Source organism: Camelus dromedarius, chromosome X (genome assembly GCF_036321535.1).
Source record: "Camelus dromedarius isolate mCamDro1 chromosome X, mCamDro1.pat, whole genome shotgun sequence".
Classification (NCBI taxonomy): domain Eukaryota; kingdom Metazoa; phylum Chordata; class Mammalia; order Artiodactyla; family Camelidae; genus Camelus; species Camelus dromedarius.
In genome coordinates, this window is record NC_087472.1 from 11,318,573 (window position 1) to 11,333,535 (window position 14,963).

At 38.2% G+C, this 14,963-nt stretch overlaps 1 protein-coding gene and 1 non-coding gene across 7 annotated transcripts in view; one reads left to right on the forward strand and one right to left on the reverse strand.

The window, feature by feature from the left end:
• Nucleotides 1–14,963, forward strand: part of ATP11C (ATPase phospholipid transporting 11C) — a 151,676-nt gene that overhangs the window by 25,589 nt on the left and 111,124 nt on the right. The gene's annotated exons all lie outside the window — the stretch shown is intronic.
• Nucleotides 8,108–8,232, reverse strand: LOC116151116 (U6atac minor spliceosomal RNA). The gene has a single exon (XR_004134897.1). It is a non-coding gene; the product is annotated as a U6atac minor spliceosomal RNA (small nuclear RNA).

The window sequence follows — 14,963 nt, forward strand, 5'->3', positions numbered from 1 at the left end:
AAAGTTAACAGTTAACTTTTTGCTGAAAGTAACCTTTAGTATACTATTAGCAATTTTGGGTTCTAGGTTGACTCCTCAGTAGAGAAAATAGTGAGCAACATACCTCATTATAATTAGACATATTTTAAATAAATGAAGATAATACATCTACCATAAGGCAAATAGAAAAAAATTGGGGGATTTTTTTTTCTGCATTCATTTATTAATCTAAGTTCTAGCTAATAAGGTCTAAGAGGACTTCCTCAATTTGAGAGCTATGCCCAAAAAGGAGAGCTAAAGAATATTTAGGTTTACACTCTTAATTTGTTAATGTCACTGTTTAGTATCTCTTACATGTTGTATGTGTTCATCACACGAAAGAATCCAGTACTCATTTTTAAAATTTGTTTTTAACTTTTTTTAAACATTTTTTATTGCATTATAGTCATTTTACAATGAACTTTTAAGTAAACTTTTCATTTTAGATTAGTTTCAGATTTGTAGGAAATTTGCAAAGATGGTACAGAGAGTTCACATATGTGCCCTACACCCAATTTCCTTTATTATTAGCTTATATTGGTTCATTAATTGTAACAAATGTACCATACCAATAGTGTTACATTGTTACTAACTAAAGTCATACTTCATTCGTGTTTCTTTAGTTTGTCCCTAATATCCTTTTTTCTGTTCCAGGATCCCATCTAGGATACTGTACCGTAATTAACCGTCATGTCTCAATAGGCGCCTCTTGACTGTGACAGTTTCTCAAGCTTTCCTTGGTTTTGATGACGTTAACAGTTTTGAGGAGTACTGGTTAGGGATTTCATAGCAAATCCCTCAATTAAGATTTGTTTGATGTTTTTCTGAAGAGAAGATGTGGATTATGACTTTTTAGAAGGAAGACTAGAGAAGTGAAGGGCTATTCTCATCACATCTTATCCACCATGCATAGTATCAACGTGGCTTATCACTGATGATGTCAACTTGATCTCCTGGCTGGGGTAGTGTTTGTCAGGTTTCTTTGCTGTGAAGTTACTCTTTTTTAAAATAGAGGGGTTTTTTTAAACTGATTTTTCTACCTCTCATTCTGGAGAGGAATATGATTCATTTCATTTATTTATTAAACAGAAGTTATTTTGAGTTAAAGAAAACATGGTTTTAGGTACATTTTAGGGCTTTTTCTTTCAAGGCCCACTCCTACTAATTGGATAAATAAACCATATTTAAGGAATAGTCTATACTTTGTAGGTAACAATAGTTGGTTAAGATCAAGTTGTTGGTGTACAGTGTATATTTGTTTAGCTTTTCTAAATATACTGGGTTTTTTCAACTAAATTATGTTTGACTACTGATGGATATTGTTGAATAATTTAAATCACATTCTTCAAATGTTACAGCCTCTCAATTATTCATGATTTCCCAGTTATTAGACTTTCTTACCTCTCTTTGCACTTATTTTATATTCACAAAAAAACAGTGAAGAGTATTTCCGTAAGTGAGACCCTTCCTATATTTCCAGCTTTCGTATAATTACAAAGGATTATATACATACTAGGGATCAAGCAGCCTCCTGCTTATTCACATTCCTTCAAACGCTAGTCACAGTAACAGATGAAGATCAGAAAGTACTAGGAAAAGAAGTCACCAGAGCATCTTGTGTTGAAATTTGTTACATAGTTTTGATGTCAAGGGATGAGTATGTCATACAGCAGATGAGCCTCTAGGATGAATTTGATTAATTCTCCACAGCAGCAAAATCTCATAATCAGATGGTGTTGCTTGAGGCTTTCTCTTGCTTTGGAGTTGGATAATCTAAACTGTGTAACCCCTAGTGGATTTCCAGTCTGTCATGTATCAGGGAACGTCTGTGCAGATGGAAAGAGATTTTCTGTTGGGCGGTGTGTGAGCTCAGTGGGAAGGGTTAAAAATTAGGAGTGAATGCATTTAACTCAATTTTGCTTGCTAATAGCAGACATCTCTACCAGATTTGATGACATGGCAAACATGGAAGGAGCAGAAACATCTGGGTTTTATCACTGGCTCTGCCACTAGTCGTATAATTTTGGGGGTAGTTTTTATGTAACTTTTGTCAGTAGTCCTGAGATTTTCATCTGCACAGTGAGAATGGACAGACCAGAGCATTGCTTAAACCCCTCAAGACCATCTATGTTTGAAGTTCAGAATGGGAAATAAGAATAGCAGTATGAGCTGTCCTCCCAATTACATGGTGTGATACAGTGCTTTAGGAAATATAGATTTCTGGGTAATACTTGTGAGCTACAGAGCTTTTTTTTTTTCACTTGATTTTTTTAAATTATTTTTAAAAATGAGGCTCTCATTCCTTAAAGCCACACCCCCTCAAAACACAAACACACCAAAAACAAAATAATCCCCAAAAACCCACCCTGAATTATTCTTTCATGGTGGATCAGCCTCTCAGGAAGAAGAGGACTTTTGCTACAGCATGTATCTCAAGCAAAAACTAAGCTGGGAAACAGTCAAACCTGTTTTCTTTAATGTTATGGGACATTTGATTTTGTCTGTTTCTCAGTATTAGGCTTCCAATTAAACTAGAGTGGTTTAGGCTTGTTTAAAATGGTATATCCATTTAACTATGAAAAAGTATAACTATATACTTATAATAAGTGTATTATATACTTACATAATATGCATAGAATGTATTATTAACATATCAATAAGTATAATATAAAAAGTTATCAGCAGACTGTGACCCCAAGCTATCCCCTCTTATATGGGGGATATGGATTTTTCCTTGCTGTGCAATATAGTGATTCATAATATTTTGGGGAGAGGGTAATTAGTATTACTTATTTTTAATGGAAGGACTGGGGATTAAATCTAGGACCTCATGCATGCTAAGCACACACTCCACCAATGAGCTGTACCCTCTCCAGTGATTCAGTTTTTAAAGGTTATACTCCATATATAGTTATTGTAAAATATTGGCTACATTCCCTGTGTTGTACAGTATATCCTTGTAGCTTATTTTATACATAATAGTTTGCACCTCTTAATCCCCTACCCCTAATTTGCTCCTTCCCTCTTCCCTCTCCGCAGTGTAACCACTAGTCTGTTCTCTATATCTGTGAGTCTGCTGCTTTTTTGTTATGTTCACTAGTTTGTTGTATTTTTTAGATTCCACATATAAGTGATATCATACAGTATTTACCTTTCTCTAACTTATTTCACTTACCGTAATGCCCTCCAAGTCCATCCATGTCTGGGTACAGTGGTTGGTATCTCAGTTGCTCCAGGGGTAAAAATGTGCGTTCTTGTAGCCTGGCCTCTCAGGAACTTGCACTCTGCTCGGACCCATGCCTGTCGTTGGGGCTTTGCTAAGCATTGTTGATGTCATTGACGCTCACTGACTAATTGCTTTCTACCAGGTATACCTGTTGCCGTGTTCTGTCTGCTTTCTCCTTGCCGAGTATCCTGATGCTCACTGATCACCTACCTGGACCTCTGCCTGTTGCTGCCCACTCTTTTCCAATTGTGCGCTCTTGCCTACTTGGGTTTCCTCTCAGAGCTTGCTTCTGGGTACATCTCCAAGCACCTGACATTCCCTTCCTCCAATATAAAGGGGTCTGTGTAGTCTACAGGGCTTGATCTGCCACGCTGCCTGCCTTCAGAAGCTTAATTACGACAATCACTGATTTCCATTCTCTTTATAAAAATCTGTCAGCTTTTAGTTGCCTTAATTTGTTATTTCCTGATACTATAAACTCACTCCTTGACTTTTTTTATTGGATTCTTTTTTTTTTTTTTTTTCGGTCTTTCCTTAGAGCAAATCTCACATGTACCCCTTTTAGCCACTTGTTACTTTCACAGGGAGTGGCCTCAAATCATAAAATCTTAACATTGGAAGAGACTTTCAAAGACACCTAGTTCAACTTTCCCTGTGATCGGTAGCTTACCAAATCCCAAAATAACCCATCAGTCACATTTTTTAACAGCTTTCTACTGGTTTCTTGGGCCCAGAACTATCAATCCGTTCATTTATTTAATTCACTCATTTTTTTCAGTCAACACAGTTACTGAACATCTGCTTTTAACCAGACACTGGGGATATGTGTGTATGTGAGAGAGAGACCATTCCTGTCCTTGAGGAGCTGCTACTCTAGTGGGAGGTAGAGAAGTAAACACAGTTGCTGGCTAGAGACATGCAGTGGGTAAGAGAATGGATCGTTTCTTCTGCATGACTAAAGGTTGATTTCATGGAGGAGCTTTTTCTGCCACTCCAGTTAACACCAACTTTCTGGTCTACCACCGCCTTTTCAGCTACTCAGTAAAGAGAGAGGGGACTCTCCTCTCTGCCTCTGTCTGTACTTGACTTGCCCTTGGAATCATCTTTCTAAATGCAAATCTTGGTTTGTTTCTCCTTTGTTAATAGGCTACCCCACAAACTGACATCTAACTCTTTGGCACAACTTATAAAGCCCTCGACCCCTCCAGTCTCATATACACTGTTTTTCATCAGGCTTTCAGTACCCCCAGAACATCATGCAGTTTTGTGGCTACATTGTACTTACTCACACTTCCATTGCATATGTTGTTCTAGAATGACTGCCAGTCTTGTCTTCATGGTGAACTCTGGGGCACTGAAAGCCTGATGGAAAAATGGTACATAAGGAGGAATAAATCACACTTCTAACTTTGCTTTTCCCTTAAGGTGTACTCCGACCCGTTGGCTTCTATTGCACCTTACACACTCCCATCCCTGCCACCAAAAGATTATAAACTACTCTAGACCAGGCTGTCTCTATGTCTTCAACCTTCACACAGAGACTGGCGTCGAATGGGCAGTCAATAAATATTTGTTGGATGAATGGGTAAGTAAATGAGCAAAGAAATGAAGACAAGTCTTCTGTAGTCTGTTTTTCACTTTAGGTCTCTCTTGGAGCACTGAGAATGCTACTTAAAAGATACCTACCACTGTTTTGACCATGGTTCCTTGCCAACCTAGGACCATGCTCGCTGACTTATCCACTACTAGACACCTACCTGCAGCTATCACTGCCAAACAGGGAGAAAGGCCCTTTGTAGGGGTTTGGACAACTCTTCACCTCCCACCCTGTAGCCCCTGCTGCCAAGATAAGTTTCTACTGTGTCTCTTCAAAACTATAATCAAAAGAAAGCAATTACACAGTGAAAATGCTTCTTTCCTTTCCTGCTCTGGTAAATCAGAACGGTTATAAAGTAAGGACAATTAGTACTTGAACAAGTTCCTATCTTATTAAGCAATCCTTTGAATGAGTCAGCCAGAAACTCAAACCACTGGTAAGGACAGTGGCCATTTATCATTTTAAGTTGATCTGTTTCAAATGAATAGCAAATAGGGTATTTTGGTCCTAAATTATACATTTATCACCTTACTAGAGCCCTTTTTTACACAATTATGTCATTGAATAGTGCAAGACACACAAAACTGTCATGAACTTTGCCCTCCCTGTCTTCCTGTTCTTTAATCGGATCTTAAAATCAAAACTCAGCACTTTGAGTTCTGATAAGATATAGATCTCTGCCTAAAATAGTTGGCCATTTCTGAGATGGTAGGCATTTTTCCTTAGAGTTATTGAGGCATAATTTACATATGGTAAAATTCACCCTTTTTAGACATATACAAATGTATGAATTTTGACAAAATTAGTGTGTGGCCACCACTGAAATCATGTAAAGGAATTTTCTATCACCCAAGGTGTTCCCTCATGCTACTTTGTAGTCAGTCTCCTCCCTATATTGCCAAACCCTGGCAACAATTGCTCTGATTTCTGTCTCTATATTTTGTCATTTCCTGCATTTCATATAAATGAGATCAAAATATGTAGTTTTTCAAGTCTAGCTTATTTTGCTTAACATAATGCTTTTGAGTCATCTATGTCGTTGAATTTATCAGTAGTTTACTGCCTTCTGTTGCTGAGTAGATTTACACTATATGAAGGTACAACAATCTGTTTATCCATTCACCAATTGATGAACATTTGGATAGTTTAAAGTTTTTGGTAGTTATAAATAAAGTTGCTGTAAATATTTGTATTGTAGATTTTGTGTAGACATTCACTTTTATTTCTCTTAGGTAAATACCAAGGAGTGGAATGGCTGGATTTTATGATGTGTGTTTAACTTTATATGAAATTGTCAAACTGTTTTTCAAAATGACTGTACCATTTTTTATTCCAGTCTGTGGCTTGTCTTTCTATTTATTTTTAAATTTTCTTACTATCTTTCAAAGAGCAAAAGTTTTAAATTGTGATGAAATGCAATTTATCAATTTTTTCTTTTATGGTTCATGCTTCTGTCCTATTTAAGAAATAGTTACCAGATCTAGGATCATGAAGACTTGCTTCTGTTTTTTTTCTAGGTATTTTGTAGCATTAGGTTTTATGTTTCAGTCTATGATCCATTTCAAGTTATATGTATAGGGTGAGGTTTGGGTTGACGTTCATTTTTTTTAATATAGATATGTCCCATTGTTCTAGCATCATTTGTTAAAAGACAAAAAGGCTATCCTTTGTCTATTGAATTAAGTTCATATCTTTGTCGAAAGTCAATTTATCATATACAGGCAGACCTTGTTTTATTGTACATCACTTTATTGTGCTTCACAGATACTGTGTTTTTTATGAATTGAAGGTTTGTGGCAACCCTGTGTCGAGTAAGTCTATCAGTGCCATTTTTCCAACAGCATTTGCTCACTTCATGTCTCTGTGTCACACTTTGGTAATTTTTATAGTATTTTAAACTCCACCAGCAAAAAGATTACCACTCGCTGAAGGCTCAGATGATGGTTAGTGTTTCTTAGCAATAAAAATAAAGGTAGTTTTTAATCAAGGTATGTACATTGGTTCTTTAGAAATAATGCTATTGTACACTGAATAGACTACAGTATAATGTAAATGTAACTTTTACATATGCACTGAGCAATTAAAAAATTGATGTGACTTGCTTTATTGCAATACTCGCTTTATTGCATTGGTCTGGAATCAAACCCACAGTATTCTCTGAGGTGTGCCTCTATACGTATGCATCAGTTTCTATTCCAATGATCATATGTTTATTCTTTTGTCAATATCTCAGTATCCTAAGTAGTGTACCTTTATAGTAAGTCTCAAAGTTGGTTGGTTTGAGTCCTCCAGCTTTTTCTTTTTCAAAATTGCCTTGGTTATCTTACATTTTTTATTTTTCCATATAACTGTTAGAATCACCTTGTAAATTTCTTAAAAAAAGGCATGCTTAGATCTTATTGAACATTGAATTAAATGCTGAATTGAGATTGAATTGAATCTATAAATTATTTTGAGGGAGAATTGCAATATTGGTGATATTGAGTCCTCTGATCCATGAACACAGTATTACCAGTTCAATTACTTATGTCTTTGATTTTTCTCACTGGTTTTGTTTGTTTGTTTGTTTGTTTTTGGTAATTTTCAACATGTAAGTCTTATAGTACTTTGTTAGATTGATTCCTGAGTATTGCCTATTTATTGGTGCTACTACAAATGGAGCTTATAAAAATTTCAGCCCCTTGTTCACTGCTGTATATAAAAATAAAACTTATTTTTCTATGATTATCTTTTATTTTCTATCCTTGTTAAAGTCACTTATTATTTAGTAGTTTTTTATAGATTCTTTTGAATTGTCTACTTAGATAATTATATTTTCTATGAATAAAGACAATTTTTTTCTCCTCTCCAATTTTTTCTATTTTTATTATTTTCTGTACCTTACTGCATTAGCCAAGACTTCCATCCAGCATGCTGATGAATGGAAATGGTAAGAGCAGATTCCTCCTTGCCTTGTTCCTGATCTTAGGGCAGAATCATTCAATTTTTCACCATTGAGTATGAGTTAGCTGTAGGTTTTTCATAGATACTCTTTTTCAGGCTGACGAAGCTTCTATTTCTAGTTAACTGAGTATTTTTAAAAATCATGAATGGCTGTTGAATGAATATCACACTTTTTCTGCATCTGTACGAATAGTGATGAATTTTCTTCCTTGGGCTGTTGATATTATGAATGGCACTGTTTGAGTTAAGAATGTTGAACCAACCTTGCATTCCTAGGCTAATCCCATATGACTATTTCATATTATTCTCTTATATTTTATGAATAAAAATCGTGGTTAGGTGCTGCAAAGTTGTTGGGAATTCCTTAACTATATTTGTGTTTTATAGGTCACTAGAACCACTTCCATCCTTGTTAAGGGAAGTGCTAACCTTGCCTATGATACAGTACAGGTAGAGCGCTTTTCTTCATCTTCATTTGGTCTTTAGGTTATCGAGAGAGTGAAAGGAAAGGCAACAATAAGTGAGTGTCTTTGTACTAGGCAATGTGTGTGTTTATTTAATTTAATCTTAATAGGAAATTGAGGTCCAACAAGTAATTTGTACCACTGAAGTCTTGGAGCTAGTAAATGGCACCATCAGAATTTAAGTGCAGGTTTATTTTGGTAAAAACCCATGATCAGTCCACTAGATTTTTAATGCCCCTCTCTGGGAATGACCTTGCGTGCATGTGGCGAGGTGTAGGGGATGGAACAGAAGACGACGGGGAGGGTGGAGGAGAGATTGAGATTAGGAAAGGGAGAAATGTTTTACCACCTGTGGACTGAAATACAATGCACAACCTATAAGTTGAGAGTTATGTTTTATTCGGCAGACTTTCTAAGGACTGGAGCCTGTCAGATCGCTCTAGGAGACTGTTCCAAAGTGATGGGAGGAGCCAGGATGTTGAGTTTTTACAACAAAGATCAGGTAGTCAGAACATTAAGAGATTACTGTTATTTAAAGAAAACCAGATATCTCAAATTAAGGAATTTAGTGATTTTCTATGTGTGGGAAGGTGCAAAGGTCTGGGCTCATTGAAATCATGCCTTTGATGTGCACCTAGCTATCTAGGGCCAGGTTCCTGTTCTCCCACATCCTGATTTCCCTTTGGGTGCATGGTTGGGGGTGGCAGCAGAGGCTGTCTCCATCCTAAGTTCCCTCCCCTCACTGGAAGGGGTGGGGGGGTGTGTGGCAGTAGTGGCTAATGGCTTGATGGCAGCATCATTGTTAACTGATATGGCTGGCAATACTTTTCATTCATACACCTTTCATTGCCATCTCAAAATCGGGGCTTTTTAGATATCATGATTTGCTTCTCAGCTCTGCCATTTACTTGATTTGTGGCACATTTGTCTCTGACTCATTTTTTAAAAATATGAAATGTAGACTATTAACCTGGGTTGTCATGAGAAACACAGATAATACATGTAAAGTACCTTGCACATAGAATGTGTTCAATATAATGGTGCTCACTACTATCATCATTATTGATTTCCTACCATTAAGCACTTTACAACTGGAAATAATTAATTTGGGTTTGGAAAATGATTTCTGTAGTTGTCTGTTCAGTTCTTTTGCCAAAATAGCCTAGAGCAAGTTTCTTTTTATAAAAAATGGACTTAAGTTTCCTCTGTTTTTTACTCACCTCCTTTCTAAGTCAAAGCAACACCAATTTACTAAATCAGCTTGCAAATTTGATTTAAAACGTTTACTGCTAAATCCTTTGGGCTCTGGAATTGAGTGTGTGCATGTGTGTCTGTGTGTGTGGTCTGGAAGTGGGTGTCTCAGCCCAGAGGACTGGAGATGCCATTTTCATTTCACACGGGCAACCAACCATTGATAGCTTTAGTCCCTTAGCTCACGCAGATCTGACAGTTTCTGAGTCATTGAAACTCTCTTCTCTGACACAAACCACTTCATGCTGTTTGGAGGTAATGATTTCTTTTTTTGGTAAGGTTATTTTGGTTATCACAAGTAGGGCCTAAGAGCTTCTGTGTTTCGTCAGTCAAGTCAGGAGGTAGCAATGAGAAAAAAGACCGAGTCTGAGAAAGGCCATCAGGCCATCATCAAATGACCTGTCTAGTGTCCAGGACCTTAGGAGGGCTGTTGGCTTCAGCTGCAGCAACCCATAGCCTTCTGGGAATTGATTCTCATTATTAGTTGATTTCCCAGCAGTAACCTTTCAACTGAAAAGTGCTGCTTGACAGATGAAAGTAAAGGAAAATGAATTGTATTTTGAAAATTTTTGGTTAATATCATACCATCCCTTGTTGCAAATCAGAATTGGTAGTCGCTAGTCTTTTTTTTTCTTTAACAGCTTTATTGAGGTGTGATTGTTATACAGAATATTGCCCATATTTAATGTAAACAGTTGATGGGTTTGAACAGATGCATATACCCCTGAAACCATCACCACAATCAGGATCATATGCATATCCATCATCTCCAAGTCTCCTCCTGCCCTCATATTTATTTGTGTGTGTGTGTAAGAACTCTTAACTTGAGATCTACCCTCTTAGCAAATTTTTAAATGAAAATACAGCATTTTACATATTGCTATTTTCAGAGCACTTTGACCACATCTTCTAATTTAATTTCCACCTTAATGAGGGTAGGGCTTATTTCTATTTTGTGATGAAAAATAGAATTTAGGGATATGTTTTCCCAGAGATTACCATTGGATATTGTGTCAGTGTCCAGAAATCAATTTTGCTTTTTGCCCTGTTCTCTTTGCATAAGACCACTGGGCCTTGGGCCTGATCTGGCTCTCTAAACTTCACTGACCTGGTAAACACTCAAAAACTAAATGTTTAATGACCACCTTTGTCCCCAGAATTAGTATCAACAAATGTGATTACTTAGCTTCAAAGAGAGTTCATGAAATAAGTAGTTGGTGGGAGATAAAATTTTGGAAGTAATTTCTACCTTTCTTATGTGTAACTTTCCCTTTCTAGATTGGCTCGACAGAGAGTTCCAGTGTCCAGGCAGAAATGTTCAAAGGCTGGTCATTAAACTTTCTGGTGGTCTTAATTAAAATGTTTGGCAGTGAGGTGAAGCCCAGTGTGGTAGATCTGATGCGGCCTCTTGAGTGGTTACTTTGTGTTAAACACTTATTTCTAATCATTATAGGGGCCTAGAGATTAGAGTGAAACAAAAAATATTCCACACTTAGGACCTCACAGGCCAGCAGACAAGATGGAAGCCTGCTTAGAGCTGCTTCCGTTTCAGCTTCCTGCAGTACATCCTCCATGCTGCCAGCAGAACAGTCTTTTTAAAACACATGCCCTTTCCCTGCTTAAAACTTTCTGGGGATTCCCTGTTTCTCAGGGGACTTGGTCAGACTTTCTTATCAGGATGGAAAAGGCCTTCTCTGAAGTGACCCAGCTTCTCCCTCTATACCCACCCCTGCGGCCAGGATCCCAAATCTCAGTACCCTGGTAACCTGGGTGGGACTATGTATGAGGCAGGCGGTCCTTTCTGCCCAGGTCTGATTCCATCCTATGCATTCTCCCTCATGTCTCGTTTCTCCAGAAGTGTCACTTGAAAGGATGCAAGTTTCTTCATTTGTGATATGAGGATGAATAGTGACACCTGCATTATGGGCTTGCTGTGAGGATTCAACCAGGTGGTGCATGCTGAGGGCTCAAACAATGCCTGGCTTTTAGAGTATTTGTTCAATAAATGGTAGCTAGGCTTTATTATTACGCAGTAGGAGAAGCAAGGGTGTAAAGGTAAAAATCTTCGTATTTCCAGGTGCTCAGAGCACGTCATGATTTTTCATGCCTCTCAGTGTTTACTCATGCTGGGCCCTCTGTCTAGAATGCTGTGTTAGTCTGGGTCTTCTGAGAAGCAGAAATTTAGGATTAAACAGGCAAGGATTTTGTAACCAACCACCTGCGTGAGAGACACTAGGGAGGGAGATAGATGGGAAGGGTGGCAGTGCCAAACAGTCCATGATGCAAGTCTGAACCCTGGTGAAGAGGGGAGAGAGTAGCTTAGGCCGAAGCTCTCTGGACTGCTGTGCAGTTGAAGGAAGGTTCAGAAAAGCCTTTGGGGAGTTTGAAGTCAGTGGCCAGTCCAGTCCTGACCCTGCTGTACTCAGTCATCGGCCAGGTGCAACCCACTGGAAGCACAAACGTTAGGATGAATTTGAGGCAGCAGCTCAGTTCCGTTCCCTGTCATCAGAGACCTTCCTCTGAGCCTCCAAAAATGCCTTCCCACTTCCGTTTAATTCTTCCTGCTTGTCCTTAAAGGGCCAGCTTTAAATGGTTCCTCTCTGGGAAACTTTTCCTTGAAGGAAATTTGCAGCATGTCACATGATGGTCCCACTGCCTTCAATGATCATCCCCTAATCTCTGCCTGGCAAAGTCCTAGTAAACTGACTTGAACCGCTACCATCTGAAAAACGAGTAGGTGCTCAGGAAACATTTATTGAATGAATGAATGAGTTAGTAGGACTTAGACAAGCAGATTGAAGGGAGAAGATAGTTGAGGCAGAGCAAACTGCTTGAGCAAAGCCATAGAGGGGGAAGAATGAAGAATTTTTTTCTTTTTCTCAAATAATTGTCTTGCCCCCAAACTGTAATTTTAGAGAATGTATATTATGATGCAAAACAGTGGGGGCAGGAGTTTTTTCCTGGCAGTTGAAAATGATTCATATTTGAGAACTTTGTTGAGAACAATGTTTTGAGTATTTCCTGAGAGACTTCTTCCCCGAGAGGAAACAGTTGATAGAAATGGAATTTTACTGCTGCCAGGAAAAGTGCGATAAAGATCAAATCTTGTACAAGTACTACCAGAATAGAAATTTCCATGGAGTGAAGAGATTTCGGAGTCCTACCTAATGGTTCATATGTATGTAGTGTTCAGTGCAGCTGAACTATAATTCTGTAATGGAATTTGACCAGTTTTGGCAATCCAGTTTGTAACATATGAATTAGTGGAGACTCATTCATTTTGACATTTGCTGATGCTGCCAGATGTTGGCCATATTTTTGATGGAAAGAAATAGGAAGCTGGCCAGGATCCCAGATCTCAGTATTAGTATCAACTGTCTACCACTGCCACATGTTGCCAGAGGAGATGGACACACTGAGGATAAGGTCGCACAAAATCACTTTCTGTCAGCAACTAGAGATTTAACCCCTAATCACTATGGAGTGTTTTACCCTGGTGATCTGGATTGGCCTGTGTACGAGGCAGGTGTTCCTTTTTGCCCAGGTCCAATTCTGTCCAATGCATTCTTCCTCGTGTCTCCCTTCCCCAGAGGTGCCACTTGAAGGGATGCAAGTTTTTTTTTAATAATTTGTAATATGGAGGTGAATAGTGACACATCATGGGCTTGCTATGAAGATTCGACCAGGTGATGCATGCTGAGGGCTTAGATGGTGCCTGGCATAGAGTATTTAATTTGTTCAATAAATGGTAGCTAGGCTTTATTATTATTATGTAGTAGGAGAAGCAAGGGAGTGAGGGTAAACTCTGAATATTTCTAGTATTATGAAAGTTGGTTGTTCATGCATTTGGTAAGTGCCTGTTCAGTGATGAAACAGCATGGGGCTCTAGGGACATGAGCTACTCTGGCCCATTCTGTGATTAACATGCACAGTTGCAGATAGCCATCTCTTCTCTCAAATGAGGACAGTTTATTTTGGCTTGTCCATAAGCAAAATCACTTGCTTCTCCACTGTGCTCTGAACTGGTGTGGAATACCTTTTCTTCTCTTTCTCGTTGGTCCATCTCTCTCACCTTCAAAGTTCTATTCTAATTCTTCTTTAGGTTACATATGCCTAACATGTCCCAGACACATGAATAATACATTCTCCTCCTTTGATTTTTGTTGATCAGGTTGGGAAACTCTTTGACCCAGTAGCCCTTGCCTTACATATTGTTTCTTCCATTTTTGTGGCACAGTTCACTTGGGATATTATCCATTTACTTTTGTCTTTCACTACTGAGTCATTAATTTCCCCCAAAGAGCTTTTCCTTTATGTGTGTTTATACACATCTCTCTTAACCATATTCCTCCTTTCTTTTCCAAGTTTTCTGTTACATCAAGAATTAACTCCTGTCTCACTTATTTACTTAGGTGTTTTTTGTTTTTTTGGTTTGTTTTTGTTTTGAGGGGAGATATTAAGGGTTTATTTGTTTATTTTAAAATTATTATTATTTTTTTAATGGAGGTACTGGGGATTGAACCTAGGACCTCATGCGTGCTAAGCACGTGCTCCACCACTGAGCTATTCCCTCCCTCTTCCCCTCCCCCTTCACTTCTTTATCTTATCTGGAAGCCAAAAGCATAAATTGAATAATGACTGATGTAGGGGGGTCGAATATTACTATTGATAGATGTGTACCAAAGTAAAGGAAAGCCATAAAGTTAAAAAGGAGTAGTATTTGAAGTCCCAGAGAGATCTTATACTCAGTATATTCAGATCTGAACTTACTCTCTGTCTTCTCTAAGCTTGCTTGCTTATTGATTTTTTAATTGATTGATTGTACCGTCAGTTACAGTGTGTCCATTTCTTCTCTAAGCTTGTGACGGTCAGCTCTGGAGATGTTTCTCAGATGGATTTATTTCCTCCTCACTCCGATTGTCCTCACCCGGGGCCTGGCCCTCTTCATCTTACACCTAGACTGAACAGCTTCTTTTCTTATCTTCTGTCTAGTCCGTCTCTTCCCTAGTCTGACTACACAGTGTCACAGAAGGGTGGGGTTTTTTTTTTCTTTTTTAGCTTTTTAAATTGTAAAATGGAGGTATTCAAAAAAAAAAAAAAAAAAAAAAACAACCGAACAGTATTACAAGGCAAACATACTTAAAATCTCCATCCAGAGCAAGAAATGGAACATTGTCAGCCACCCAGAAGTCCCTTCAGGTGTCCCATCCCAATTATAAGCCTTCCTTCTCTCCTTCCAAAATAACTATTATCCTGACTTTAAAGTAATTATTTTCTTACATTTCTTAATCAACAAGGTGCTTTTTAAAAATATCAGTCTTGCCACATCCAGTTACCACCATGCTGCAGCCTAGGGGAGGTGAACTTCCCTCACAGGTCTACCTTTTCAGCGCCCTTCTGTGACTGCTCCTCTTTGCCCTAACACCTTAGTCTCTGGCCATCCTGGATTATTCACAGGCTCTCA